This window comes from Gopherus flavomarginatus, chromosome 3, assembly GCF_025201925.1.
Source record: "Gopherus flavomarginatus isolate rGopFla2 chromosome 3, rGopFla2.mat.asm, whole genome shotgun sequence".
Classification (NCBI taxonomy): domain Eukaryota; kingdom Metazoa; phylum Chordata; order Testudines; family Testudinidae; genus Gopherus; species Gopherus flavomarginatus.
This window is the reverse complement of record NC_066619.1, coordinates 245,571,121-245,587,295: the sequence shown is the minus strand read 5'-3', so window position 1 is coordinate 245,587,295 and position 16,175 is coordinate 245,571,121.

Sequence of the window (16,175 nt, the reverse complement as noted above, 5' to 3'; positions counted from 1 at the left end):
TATAACTATACCAGGAGTGAACACTGCCAGCTATAATATGAATATATGCTGTACCATGTTAAATTAAGGCCATCACATCAAAATGTCCTTGGATGCCACCATACTTCATTTTCAGTGAAAGACAGTGTGATGTTCTGAAGCCCATCCAAATATTTGAGCAATTTTAGTCTTGTCCTCCACTTCCACACTCAGGAAAAAAATAAACTTTTGGATTTTGGAGGAAACAATACTAAAAATGTATTTTTAGAAGAAAAAAAGTGGCCCCTTCATCTTGAAAAGTGACAGGAAAAAGCTCCCTTTTGAAAATGTATGAAGTAATTTGCCAGCTGACTAATCTGCCAAAAAAGTGTTCTTTCAAGGTGCCTGAGATCTACTGAGAAGTGTTTTCAAGTATTCCAATAGGCACAAATGGGTTTGATTAGAAATGGTTTGTTAGTTAATTATTTGTAGGTTGGTGCATCCACAGATTATTTACTTTGTTGACTTATAGCGAAATATCTGAACACCTTATCTGTCTCATCTCTTCTCTTCTAATAGCAATTCAGTTGAATGCTGGTATAAATATTTTTCTAGTTTGTACTCATTTCCTGGGCATATGTTATGCCTGTTTGACTCTAGGAAGAAAAGAGATGACAACCTTGGAAAATATCAGAATTGTACAGAAGTCTACAATAGGACTCTGCAAGGAGATGTACCCTGTGGAAAATGGTGAGGAATTGCAATACAGAATTACAGCAATGATAGAGTGAATCTGGACCCAATCCAGGGAAGTACTAAAGTACCTCCTGAATCTATTGAAGTCAGTTTGATTGAAGCATATATGCTTAAGTGCTTTGCTGAAATGACTTAAGTCTTTGCAGTCTAGTACGGGAGATAGTACTTCAAATTTATAATTCCATCAAGATTTCAGAGGAGCTTGCTAGGTAGATGCAATTTTCTAAATCTTATTAAGGCTATTTTTCTTTGTAACTGCTATGATGGAAGATATTGAGTTAATCTCTAAACAGAAACCATTTTGAGGCCAGGGACTAGCTGTTGCTTGCACCACAACTTCATTTTCATTTTGGTAGCACTATACGCTATTTAACCTAACAAAATGTTTATCGAGGTAAGCTGCAATCTGACTGGCTGTAGAGGTTTTCCAATCATGTAGTTACCTTGCACTGAATTAAAATGTCAAGGTGATTATAAAACCACTTCAACAAGCAGGAAAACATCATTTAAAAAACAGTTTACCTGTTAAAGGCAAAAAGGGGGTAATGGATTTGGAGAGGTCAGGAAATTTTTTACTGTATTTTTCCTTTGTTGCCTCAGTAGGAGGATATTTAGCTTTTGCCTAACTTTATAAATGCAGCGATCATCCTTGAAAATGTACTAATTGTCTTAAATAATCAAATGCCTTGACCTAAATGTATATGGTAGTTCAGTGGACTCCATATGTGCAGGCCGTCCACTTAAACACATGCAAAATCCATCCTGATTCAGAGAAAGCAAGTAGGCAGCATCTTTCCTGAATAAGGATGCATTTCCGAATAAGGCCTTAAGGAATCATGCAGACCAAATTTGCTTTGTGAAGTATCGTCTTTCATCGTGTGGACTGGTAGGATTTTATTTTAAATACATTTTATTTATATTGATTTTTATTTTCAAAAATAAGGGGAGAACAGAAAAGAACACAAAAGCAAAGGGATTGGAAGGGAGAGAAAAAAATGGAAGGAAGGTAAGAGAAAATGAGAGCAACATCTGTTTCCATCCACTAATACTTTATCAAAGGTTTCTGAAACATCAGACCAAACCTTGTCATATTTGTCTGGGTCCTTCTTCTCTAAAACATTACCTGCTCTTTAGATGGCAGGTCACATAAGTTGCTGTGCCAACGTTCTATCTCTGAAGGCAGTCTACTCTTCTGTCTAAGGCTTAGACTATAAGCAATATGTGTTGTTTACCTATCAGCACTGCTCTAGTAAACCAAACTTTCCATGAATTGGAGAGTTTCCAAGATGCTGCAATATTTCCCATAACAAAGTTCTAGGAAGTAATTTTTAAGGAAGTTTCCGTAATCATGTTAATCCTCTTCCCTACTTCTAAATCATACCCTGGGGAACACCAAAATACTTGAGTCAGTGCAGCTCCCAGAGAGCCATATTTCCAGCAGCAGTATGTTTTGGCAAATCTCATGTGGTGACTAGTGGGATGAGCCTTAATCATAGATTAATAGTAGAGTTTTAATGTTTTGCAAGGCACTTCTCTATTGGATAATGTCAAAAGCTGCACACAAATCTTTGCCTGCACCAGGCCTCAAGCAATCTAAATTAGGGAGGTGGGTTGTTTTGATTTTGTTTTCTTTTCATTTTGTATTATGCCAGGAGTATTATATTGCATTGGGTAATATAGAATAAGAATACTAAAAACTCTAGTTGTTTAATAAGTATTGATTGATTAATTAATGCTTTAGTTAGGAACAATGCCTACTTCAGATTTGATAATCTAGCGCTTTTTCAAAGCCCTCATTAAAGACAATCAGATTACCCCCCCCACTTATTTAAATGGGAGTTGGATCAGGCCTAATAGGCAGACTCATCTTCATAAAACACAACTAAATTCCAGAATAAAAATAATTTTGGTATTTTAAAAAATCATAGTTCTAAGAAAAAATAAAAATGTTTTATATGCTTTATATTACATGTATGAAAATGATGATTTTCCATATACACTAAGAAAGTTGCTTACTACTTGGAGTCATGTGAATTCTACTTTTTATTTCTCCTTGGCAGGTTTGTTAGTGATGTAATTCTCTTAATTACTAAATGTTTTTGCTAAATAAACTCACAGCCTGTAAAATCAGAACAGAATTGGCAAATAACTTATCATTTCCTCCTAAATTTTAAGGCTTGATTAAAATCTTCTAACTCAAGAATGAAAGTGCGTTAAAAAATTTCAAGAGTCTTGACCAACACTATTCTGTGTCTAGTGGCTGTCATAAAATCACTGCCCATTTATCAATCTATAAACTATGCAACTCTTGATTGAAATCATTTGTCTGACCTCTTCTCAGACAAAAAGTGACCATTAGAACAATTTTCTGAACTATGCCACCCTAGTTTCCCAGATTGTTTTCCCAGAGCAACCAGAAGCACTCTTCTGAGTGGGAGGTCTCAGGAATGTAGCTTGCTTCACTTTCAAAATTAAATAGAATTGAAATTTTATATAATCTAAAGCACATTTTTAAATGCAGAAGGAATACAGCAGATTTTCTTTCCAATTAAAATTATGTCTATCTTGTTCCCCTCCACATAAAACACGTGCATGTATACTTAAACATTAAAAAAAAACTGTTGCATGCACTGTTGTGTTGCTAAATGTATACTGTCTCCACAATGCCAAATTTCACACCAACTTCACACCACCATAATGTAGATGAGATGGAATGAGGGGCCAGCAGAGACCATTAAAGAGTAGTTTTCCTCTGATAAGGGATTCTCTAAAAGCAGCATTGTGGGTTTCCTGGTTTGTGTCTCAATCACTCCATAACAAAGATGTTCAAATTAAAAGATTTTGTGACTGCTAAATCTGTACACTCTTTATGTATCAGCAGTAACTTTGACTCAACACAGGTGTATTTTAGTGTGTTAAGGTGCAATAAAGAGCATACCTATGTGCACTTTGATGTAAAAAAATTATGCATTTGAAATGTAGTTAACATTTTTCTTGATAAGTGATCTGGAGAGAATCCAGCTTACTCGACCCTTGCTAAATTAGCCCTGTCAAGCTAATAAGATTAAACAAGCAAACAAATAAATAAATAAATAAAGTGACGCAAAAGAAAACTTATGTCACTAACTACTTGTGGATTCTCCTAACATAAAACAGCATAGCCAGCTTTTCTCCACCCCTTCCTCAATCCCAGCATTAAGAGCACATGGCTGACTGAAAAGAGGCATATGGCTAGAGTGGCACAGAGCTCTCAAGATCCGTACCTGACAGAGCAGTTTCTTGAGTGTTGTAGCAACTGGGCTCAACTTAGAGCAGCCACAAGCTGGCCTGAGTTCTAGCAGGGGATATACTATACCTAGCTAGTCAAAGGACTGGGTAGCCATAAAGGCAGCCTGAAGACTCCTCCCTCCACTTCAGCCGCATTCCTTGGCCCCAATGAAGCAAAAATGTTAGTGTAGGCATTTGCTTAATTTTAAAATTGATTAAAGATGAGTTTCTGTTTTAAGTGCTTTGTTGAACCAGGGGCAAACTTAAACCAGGTCAGAATCTCTCTCTGTAGAAAAAATACCACTGCCCCAATCCAAACTCTCTAAATGAGATAGGCCATTTCTGTTTGTTTCTAAAGATCAGAATAGAGAAACCCCTCAGCAACATTCTTTGCTTATTATTGCAAACCCTTTTGAAGCAGAAATATAAAGTCTTCAGTAGTGATGGCTAACATCTGATCATCAGTGTCAAATAAAAGATTCAGGATCTCTGTGGAGTTTTGTTTGGTTGGTTATTTAACCCAGAACTGTCTGATAACGGGTCTCCAAGTTCAGCTGAGGTCCACGTTCAGTTATGGTGACTAGTGGAAAATTTTGTTCTCTGACTGGGTCTGATTCTTCTTTTATGGAAACCAGTGGTAATTAGTAGAATAATATAAGCTCCAGAGAAAGCAGAAGTCATCTGAATGTGTGCAAGCCGAATAATTAATTTGTCAAGATAGATATGTTCTTGTTTATCCCGCATTTGTTTGAATGACTTGAGAGGGCATTGGATCAGATTCTTAGTAATTAGGGGATAGTTGGAGCTGTCAAAATGAGCAGGAATAAAATGATATTGGATCCATGTAATAATTATTTATATTTACAAATACAAATATAGTATTTATTATTTATGTTATGGTAGCACCTACAGGCCCCAGTCAGAATGAGTTACCATTGTGATGGGCACTGTGCAAACACATCAGGACAAATTCTGGCCTGCCTGGAGAAGAATTCTCCTGTTCCAGTTACTCATATCATGGGTAGTAGTGTTAATAGGGATATTAGCTCTACAGAGTCACTATATTCCCTCTCTATTCAGGTGGGTGGGAAAGGTCAAGAGGAGACAGGGAGAGGGTGGAGCCTTGGCTTTGAATTTTGTCTTTCCTGAAGAATCTAGTAGCATAGCCAGTGCTTCAGGTATAAGTTCAACACAAGTCATTCCAAAGCAACAGGGACACTTGCGTGTGTGTGTGTTTACAATCTCCTTCAAGAGTTACTCCAGGGACAGTGTAGCAATGTATTACCCTAAGCCCGGGGTTCCCAAAGTTGGTTCGTTGCTTGTTCAGGGTGAGCTCCTGACGGCCTGTGAAATGCTTTGTCTACCTAAGTGTCTGCAGGTATGGCCACTCACAGCTCCCAGTGGCCGCAGTTCACCATTCTTGGCAAATGGGACCTGCAGGAAGCAGTGGCCCAGTCCGTGCTGCTTCCTGAAGCTCCCCTTGACCGGGAACGGTGAACCATGGCCTCTGGGAGCTGGGAGCAGCCGTATTTGCAGAAACTTAGGTAAACAAAGCATTTCACAGCCTGCCAGGAGCTTACCCTGAACAAGCCGCTAACCAACTTTGGGAACCCCTTACTTACATCATTCTTTCCAAAACAACTGGAAGCATTAGTTAGCATCATCCTTCTTATCTTCCCCCTCACACGCACTAGTGGTTGTCACAATGGCATCTCCCAAAGGCTACATCTTTTCATTTCCAAAGCACACAGGCTGGGATACAACTTTTATAATGTGTCACACTGATGCTACTATCCCTAATGCATATTCAATAGGGGTTTCTTTATTTTTCCTTTTCCTTATTTGTATTTCCTTCCCTACTAATGTTGGAGTACCCTTCTCCCAAAGGTCATTAATCCTTTTACCTCAAGCATATACATCTATTCATTTCCATGGCATTTGTGTGGCCAGACATTGGCTGATGTGCTTAACTAAAAATATCCCAAGCTGATGTAAAGTAGATCTTGTAATCAAATGCCAGAAGTGTAGTCATCATAACATTCTATCCTGTGATATCTTAGGATCTAGGGTTAGTCTAGGTTAGATACACGTGCTTAAGGCTTTTTTTTTGGCTTTATGCCTTAATTAGCTTGGCTAAACTATTGTCCTACAGGCATTGAGGATTGTAGGCTCATTACATTATTGACTTACATCTATGCCTCACCTAGTAAATACCTATTTGCTATGATGGGCAAGGTAGTAAACTCACAATCTACCCCATACTAAGAAACGGTCACAGTCCTGCAACAATTAAAATCTAAGGCTCCAAGAGTGCAATCTGTTGTGAAGGCAGGCTATTGTACACACTCTAAACCCTACTATTATTAATGGAACTCTGCACAGTAACTTGTGTAACAAATCACAGTTGGGGTTTAAGACAATCACACAAGAATGGGAGTAACAAACAATTGGAAGAAAAAGAGAAATGAAGAAAAGGGAAGCCATAATAACAACTTTAATAGAGCAGATAAAGGGACAGAAAGATCATCTAAAGTTGGTTAATAATTTTAATTTCCAAATTAAGACACAAAAATGGGCAAATAAGATATACCAGAATAACCAGACTCCTGTTTTCAAACATTGGATGTAACGAACGTAATAGTCTTGAAATTAGAAGAAAATAGAAGTAACACCAGCTTTCGCCTGTGCAATTATTTCTTACTACAGTATTTTTGGAAGAAGCTGTCCTAGAAAATAATTCACATCTACTATAACACTGGTCTACAATTTTTGAGAAGTCGTCTGCTTCAGAGATAAAATGTGCTATTTATTATGTATTTTGATGTGCTGAATTCAAATATGACAATTAAAACAATTGATTGGCTACTGTTTCTAAGATTTTTAAGTTTTTACATTTTATGTCTATGTATATTGTGTAGATAGTAGAGTTTTAATCATAAATTGTAAACCTAGGTCTTTTCATGTGTTTGTGGTTGCTTTACATGATAATATTTCACCTGTTTTGTTTATGTAACACTTTAAAAATCAGCAAAAGGGTTCTATAAATAAAATTTATTATGAAACAAAAGGCAAAAAACTATTCTGTACATCGTTTAGTCCTATTCAGTGTCTACTCGGCGCTTCTTGGCTTGTCTCTTGTATTCATGAAATGGAGCATCTCTTGTCACTGTCCAGCAATAGTCTGCAAGCATTGATGGGCTCCATTTGCCCTGATAGCCTGCCAGGAGATTCCACTGCTGTAGTCTGGAGCCCAACAGCTCTGCCTTACTCTTGGGTAGTTCCAAATCCCTGACAAGGTCATTCAGTTCACCTTGTGTTATGAGGTGGTTCAGAGGAGGAGGATGGGAGAAAATGTGGGTCCTGTGACGTTGATGGTTCAGGACCAGAAGTTTCATCCTCTTCTTCGTCTGACTCAAGTGAGAATGATTCTGGTGCATCAGGAACCAGCAGTCCTTCTCCGTGGGGTACTGGACGTATAGCTGATGGAATGTTTGGATAATGCACAGTCCATTTTTTCTTCTTTGACACACCTTTCCCAACTGGAGGCACCATGCAGAAGTAACAATTACTGGTATGATCTGTTGGCTCTCTCCAAATCATTGGCACTGCAAAAGGCATAGATTTCCTTTTCCTGTTCAACCACTGGCCAAGATTTGTTGCACAAGTCTTGCAGCATATATATGGGGCCCACCTCTTGTCCTGATCTCCAATTTTGCAGCCAAAAGAAAGGTGATAGGCTTTCTTAACCAGAGTGGTTAGACTGCGCTTTTGTGATGCATAAGTCACTTCACCACAAACATAGCAGAAGTTATCTGCACTGTTCACACAAGTATGAGGCATCTCTGCTCACTTTGGCTAAACAGAAATGTGTCCCTTTGCAAAATCAAACACTGACAAAGAAGAGAGCACAACACTGTATGATTTCTAGAGCTGAGGCAATTTGTAGGGCAATTTGTTCAGCAGAGTGATGTAAGCTTCGTTATGATTGCATCATCCATGACTTCTAGGAATAACATGATGCAATTCATATCATGTATGACGCAATACCAGCTTCAGATTGCATCATTCATTGTTTTGCCTAAAAAGCAAGTACTGTCCGAACCCAGTCATAGATTTATTCATAGATCCAGTCAAAGATGTATTTTAGTCATTTCTGGTTTAAATTGAGATCCCTTCCCTTTATAACTCACTTATCCTCCGCCATTCCCAAGTCAAGGGTCGTATATACTGACCCGATAGCATATCTTGAAAACTAGAGCCAATCGACAATTTTAAGCATCATTTTCGTTCTCAGTGACCCAGAATTAGTAAAGTAGGACTACGTTTATTTCAGAAGCATTTTGGCTGTAGAGCAGTGTAACCTGTATTGTTCATAGCATCTGCATTTGAAGAAAAAGATTAAGTTTACTTCAAGTAAGGCTAATAAAAAAGGTATTCACTGATAAGAAATACCCTGTGTTTTACCTTCCAGATGCTTTTCTACAATGTTAACAGGATGCAATAGAGTTACAAAATAAATTTGAAACTTTTTTTCATGGACAAATTAATTAGCAGGATGGCTGGAAGAAAGGGTATTGAAAACATATTAAACAAACATCCAAATGTATTCCTAATTATTTAGGTGTTTTGTTCTTTCTTTACTAATTTGAAAAAATACTACTTTTGAATGTAAACCAATTCTGTGTATTGGCTGATACACCAAAGTCCATTTTTTAAATCCATCTTTAATAAGAGAGATGTATAATAGTAGTCTGATCAGTTAGTGAATTAAATGTGAATATTTATAAAGATTAAGTAAGGGAATAATACATGGAAATCTGAGCATAACCAAATCACTTGGTCCAAATTATATGAATTTTAGAATGTTAAGAAAATCAGTAAATTAACTTTAGTATACCATTGACAGTCAAAAATCCTGGATGGTTGAGGAGCTACTGGAAGATTGGGGGAGCATATAGACTTGTCCCTCCCTCCCTCCCATACATATATAGAGGTACGCTGAAACTGAAATGGGGAAAATTGTGGAAAAGCCATTCAAGAGATTCCAGGGATCACTGCTCCATAGCACCAATGAGGAAGGAAGGGGAATTGAGAAGTGTAAAATGGGTCTTCAATATAAATTAATTCACCGCCTATAAACTCATACCTAGAGAATGTAGCATGGCAAGTCCACTATTACAGCCTCTAGACTAGACTGCAATAGACTTCCCTGAATGACAGGGCAATTTGTTGTGAGATGGCCTTGCCAAGATTATTTCGAGGAGAGCTGGAAAGAGATGCTTTGGTTAATGACAGCATAGTATTACAGAATGTGCCACAGGGTCATTAATGTCCAAACAGAGAAGACTGAGTAAATATGAAACATAGGAAAAAATCTATTTAAAATCTAGGAACAAATTCATGACTAAATAGTATGGTCCATTCCCACCAAGCTTTCATGCCCTTGAGTTGTTTTTTTGGGTGCAAAATATGCTTATTCCTTGTTCAATTTTTCTCTTATGCATAAGTGGTTCTCACTCTCTCCTCTACTCCTGAGCAACTGGCATTCCAGGAGCAAGTCGGGCCAGTAATGAAATATGGAGAGTGCAGAGTCCAGATGTTCCAAATAATTAGGGTTGGCAATATTACATTTTTATCAGTTAATGTCAAATGCTGATTTCATCATATGCACACACTCTAATGAAAAAATATTTCCTTGATGTTTATCAAAATTTGCAGATTGGCAAAGTAAGAAAAATGCTACTTGAGAATTTGAGTTTGATTTAAAGATATTTAATCTGTATATATTAACATGTGATGCTGACAATTTGTGTTGTAATGGTTATAAAGCTTTAACTCTTTTAATGTCAACATCTGCTGTCGTTAAATTCTGACATCTCCCTCCACAATTTCCTGCAACTGGAAAATTTAAAATTACTAAAAATAGGCAAAATACATAAAAATAAATATTGATATTATCCTCCTATTTACCTTCATGAAGACTGTAAAGCATCAAAAAGAAAAAAAATGTTTATATGATATATCTGGGTTCATCTTTTAGAATATCCTCCAACCTAGAACAAGCATCTCAAATATTAATTGTCACTTGATAACTTTGATAAGATATAGAAAATCCACCTATAAATTTGCCCACTGTTGCAGGAATGATTATCACAATTTTGGGGAAACTTTCACATTTGGGGTAAAGAAGGACATATTGGCTCTGAGGTTTGGTTTGCTAACGTAATCCCTGGAGAGCTGAATTAATGGACAGAAGATAGCTGCGGTGGTCAAAGGTTCATGATAAATGCAGGTTATCACAAGGCCCACTATTTATTCATGAAGCTGTAATAAACCATTACATTTAATGGAGTAAATATTATCACATTTTGTGTGTGTGTGTGTGTGTGTGTATAAAATATAAATAATAAATTAGATTACCACAATAGTAAATAGTACAGTACATTTAAGATGTTTGCTCTAAGATAACATTTTCTAAAAGATAAACCCAGCTATGTCAGGTAAACATTTATTTCTTTTCAATGTCTTACATTTTTTCTCAAAGGAAAATAGTTTGCTTAAACCTCTCTCCATACTGGTACATAAACACTTTTCACATCAATACTCACTTTTGATACATACACCCAATTTACACACAGAAGAGCTACATCAATATAGACTCATGGACCTAAAGGTCAGAAGGTACCATCATCATCATCTAGTCTGACCTCCTGTACATTGCAGGCCACAGAACCTCACCCACCCACTCCTGTAGTAGACCCTAACCTCTTGCTGAGTTACTGAAATCCTCCAAGCACATTTTTTTCTTTTTAATCCATTTTTTTAAACGAAGCTTAAAATTACTATAGCTATAATATTTGTCTTATCCCTACAAACACCCTGCATCACCACTAAGCATGAAAGGTGGTTAAAAACTGCTCACACTCAAAATTTCAACTCTTCAAACAGAGCGAGGAGATGAAGCCTAGAGTAATGTAGAGAGAGATTGCTGTGATCATACTGAACATGATTATTTTGGTGTGTTAGTGAAACTGTCTGAAACTACCAATTTTCACTTCAAGTTCAGATATGAAAACTGTCGTTCCTTTTCAGAAAAAGAATCTAAGGTGCTGTAAAATGTTCACAAACTGAGGAAACATGATTTTTCAACAGCTTCCTCAGTGGAGGGAGCATATTTTCAAAATTCAAGGATGTGTGAAGTGGAGCCACAAGAAAAACTGGAATGTATTAATGACAAAAAACAAACTATATAGAAGATATATTCACATATATTCGCAGTGCTAGGAAAACAGTCAGGGGAGTACAAAATAAAACTAATGCCATCAGCAACTCCCTTTGTTCTCACAGCCCCACACCACAGTCCTCACCCTTGCTAGGGAAAGTCAAAGAAGACTTAAAGAGAATAGAAAAAAGATAGAAGTCTCCCCTACTGACTGGTATGTGGGATGCTTCTAGTACCAAAGCCCAATGACAAAATCTGCACTTGTGTGAACCTTACACAAGTTACTTGAAAGCATATGAGGTGACAAACATGCTTCCAACAGTTGATTAGACATTAGGTCAGTTATCAGAGGCCAAAGTATTCTTAAAGTTAGATGCTACAGCAGGCTCTGGCAAATGTCCCTGGCTAAAAATCTATACCATTAACTACATTCATCATTCCATTCAGAAGGATTGTTTCAATCAGCTTCCCGTTTGGCATATATTCATTACCAGAACATTTCAAAAACAGAATATCTCAGATTGTGTCAAGGTTGCCTGGTATCCTTTGCCATGCATACAATGTGTTGATATATGGGAGAGAGAAAAATGAACTTGATGAGCAGCTACGTGCAGTTTTAAGACATTTCTAACAATCTGGAATCACCCTGAATGAGAAATATAAATGTGAAAAGGAGCAGATTAAATTTGTAGGGCACATAATTAACAAACAAGAATTTGGCTAGATTCAGACAAACTGGAGGCATTACTTGCAGATTTCATTCATCTAACAAAACCCTTAAGAGATTGCCTTAATGGTCACAATGTGTAAATATAGAGGAGCACATATCAAAACACTTTTAATAAAAGAACTACTGTCTTTTCCGCTTATTTTTGCATTATACTCAGTACATTAACCAACAACAGTAGCAGTGGTCAAATTTTCTCATACAGAAGCAGCTCATACAGAAGCAGCAGCCAGAAGGAGACTAGAAATCCGTTGCATTCATATTAAAAATCCGCATAGAAACCAATCAGTAGCATGTTCAAGTGGAAAAGGAAGCTGTAACAGTGTTTTGGACCTGTGAACGTTTCAGTATGTATATGTTTGGCTTTGATTTTAACATAAAAACAGACCATAAGCCCTTAGTTGCATTAATGGATTCAAAACCACTGGGAATCAAAGACCTTGACTACGGCTGATGTGATTTTCTTTCACTATTGAACACATACCTGGGAAAACATGCATAGCAGCAGTAGTTTTAGTTGTTCTGGCAGCAATTCCAGAATGTGCTAGCAAACTTCAGCAACTCAGAGGTGAACAACTAAAAGATGGGACTTGCCAGGAACTTCCTCAACTCTGTCAAAGGCATCAATTTCCATGGAACCTACTACCATATGAGCAGAATCAAAATTAACTTTACATGGCTAAAAGCCTGCCTCTGAAAGGATCTTTATTTTTATCCCTACCTTACTTAAAAATTAGATACTCCCCAAAATCCATGAAGAATGCCAAAGTATAAATAAGTGTAGAGCATGGGCACAACAAACTATATTGTGGCAAGGTCTGAGATTAGGCAAGTTCAGACCTTAGGAGAAGCTATCAGGCACGTAATGGGAGGGGGGGCACACAATTTTTGCAGTCTATTATTTCTCCAGATAGATTAATTTTGCTATACTCAGCACAGAAGATTGACTGAAGTCAATATTTGATAGACATGGAGTTCCTGAAGTCTTCACATCAGATAATGGACTTCAGTTTACCTCTGATATTTTCCTAGTGTTTGCACAGGGTTTTGATTTTGCATTATCCCCAGAGCAATACTGTGGTGGAGAGAACTGTCCAGACTTTAAAAGACTTCTACAGATATCAGTGGATCCTGCATAAAGCACTCATGGAATATCAGTCAACACTGCTTGCATCTGGACTGTCTCCAGCAGAACTTATGACAGGAAGAAGACTAAAGACATCTTTATGTGTGGCACTGATATAACTTAAACCTAAGAATGAAAGAACTTGAAAGAATTTTTAAAAACAGGATGTTGAAATAAAAAATATTGGCAGCAACAAAACTTCAGTGTTCATCACAGGACAAAAGCACTGCCTGAACTAAAAACCAAAGTGCAGAGTATGGCTCCAAAGCTCCCAGGCATCTGAATTATTTGGAACTCAGTAGGAACATGCATATCTTCCCTACTGATGACTCTAAAAAAACTTCTCCATTAGGAATTAGGCTCATCTTCAATATTTTCCAACCCAATAGACATAGTACCAAAAAGGTCCAAGATTCTGTGTCAGGAAATCATCCTCCTTTACAAGGATCCCCATATGAAAACTCAGTGCAAGTGAGAACATTATCCATAAGACAGACCAAACCCCCTCAAAGACTTGATCTTTAGAATAATGTGTAGGGATTATTTAAATAGCATTGAAAAGGGGACATAGTATTGTAAATATATTTAAGGAATTTGAAGTTTATTTTGAAATGAGATGTGTGTATAAATTGGCTTACAATTTTAGTTTTAACATGTTATAACAAGAAAAGGAAGATATGGAGTGATTATAGAGTTTCTGGTCTTCCAAAGAGAGGACCAAGATGTATTGCAGGAGGTGCTTAAGAATCAGAAGGACTTCATGGTAAGGGAGCTCTTTCATTGCCACTTAAGGCATGGCACTTTTTTTTATGTCATGACATTACATACCTCTAAATGATCTGTGTTTAATAGAACACATTTTTCAAGAGCAAGTGTTGATTGACATTTCCAACTGGGTAAAGTTGAGCAGAAGTCTATCAACTGACAAATAGCCAGTGATTCCTTTTGGTAAACGTAATTATCACATTATCCACACTGTGCACTTCTTTGAGAGGAAGGTGATTTGGGATATAATAGTTTTTTACTCAAATAGATTCCTCACAATGACTTTTTAAATTTTTCTTCTAGTGTATTTAGAATGAAAATAGATTTCCTCAGGATGATTCTTTTTTAGCTTGTATATTAAGTGTCCATTCAATTAAATAAGAGGATGTTGATTCTTTAATGTAAAATAGCTACATAGAAGAGAAATCAACTAACTAATAGGAGAAAAGCTTTTTACAACAACACAAGACTGCTGATTGGTATTCAATGTACGTTATATTGATTGATACATATAAATAAATGGCTACTTGAGTCAGATTTCACTCAGGGAAGGTTGATCTAATCAGGATGGGTGTTTTGGGCATGTTTTATGTCGTAAAGTTTATCTCTCTTTTTCCCCTCTGTTCCTTTTTCTGGAAAATTAATCCTAGATACAAAGATAGACATTTTCAAGCTATTGGAGGGACGTATAGCTACATAATTGACTTTACTGTACTATGTAGTGTTATAGTCATTTTGGTCCCAGAATATTAGACAGACAATGTGGGAAAGGCATTGGTTCCCAAACTTATTCTGCCACTTGTGCAGGGAAAGCCCCTGGTGGGCCGGGGCTTTACCTGCCAAGTCCGCAGGTTCAGCTGATCGTGGTTCCCAGTGGCCGTGGTTTGCTGCTCCAGGACAATGGGAGCTGCTGGAAGTGGCAGCCAGTACATCCCTCAGCCTGTGCTGCTTCAAGTAGCTCCCATCGGCCTGGAGCAGCGAACCACGGCCAGTGGGAGCCGCGATCGGCTGAACCTGTGGACACAGCAGGTAAAAAAGCCTGCCCGTCCCACCAGGGGCTTTCCCTGCACAAGCAGTGGAATAAGTTTGGGAACCACTGGGGTAAGGAAACAACTTTTATTCGACCAACTTCTGATGGTGAGAGAGACAAGCTTTCAAATTTACACAGAACTCTTCTTCAGGTCTGGGAAACTAATCTTGTATTTAGCAGTGATATTTTGAGTTATTTTCCCAGAAGAGAACAGTGTAAACGCAAAAGCTTGTCTCTTTCACCAACAGAAGTTGGCCCAGTAAAAGATATTACCTAACACAACTTGTCTCTCTAATTACTGTCAAGTGGGAGTCATACAGTTTGTTTCCCTTTTGAAATGTATCCTGCATAATATTTCTTTGGCATCAGAAACATTTAAAAAGAAACATTCTTTGGTCTTCAACAAATAAGATAAGAATTGTTAATCACTAATTGTTTATGAAAGGAAGCAGTAAATTTTGGGAGAAAAGCAAAATACCGCTGGATCATAGAAACGGTGCTGTGAGGTACTTATTTTATAAATAGTTTTATTCTGACATGTTTGATATTGTCCTTCTTTCAAAATTTGTAGTTAGAGGTTTTGCAAAAGAAAGTAGTCTTAGTGTCTTCATCAGTACTTTCTGAAATGAGTCCATTCCAAATTCTTCCATAGGATTAACGTTTGATCCTTGAATCAGTTTTTCTTCTGTCAACTTATTGTCCTTCTTTTGAGTGTATGTATAATATACAATGAAATGTTTTATGTCCCAAACTATGTTCTATGGACTACCAGTATATTTGCAGAACACTTATTAGAGGTTCATGGAAACCTGGTTTGTCAACTGGTGTGAGATACATTCCATTGGGATCTAGAAATTCATTATTTTCATAATATTATTTATCCATATAATCAATTGCTATATCTACCACAAAGATTTTATTTCTTTAATAGTGACATTTTTGGCTCATTTTTTTTAATAGATATCTACAATCAAACTGAGGCTTAATGCCCTCCTGTAGGGTAAGGTAGAATGAAAGAAGGACACTTGATATGAGTAAGATACATTAAATACTTTGACTGATAGAGGGACATAGGTGTAGATGGGGAAAAATTTACTGTAGTTTTTGACAATTGCTTATTTGTTATTTGTCTCTCTTTTCCTCTGGCTTGTCTTGTAGAATGTAAACTCTTCAGGACAGGGCTATCTTGTCTTCTATGTTTGTGGAGTGACTAGAAGAGTGGGGTCTCTAATTTAGTGGGGTCCTTTAGGATTATTGTAATATAAATAATTGTAATAATGGCAGGGGAGAAGATCATTATAGTCATGAATGGGAGAGGAGCTGT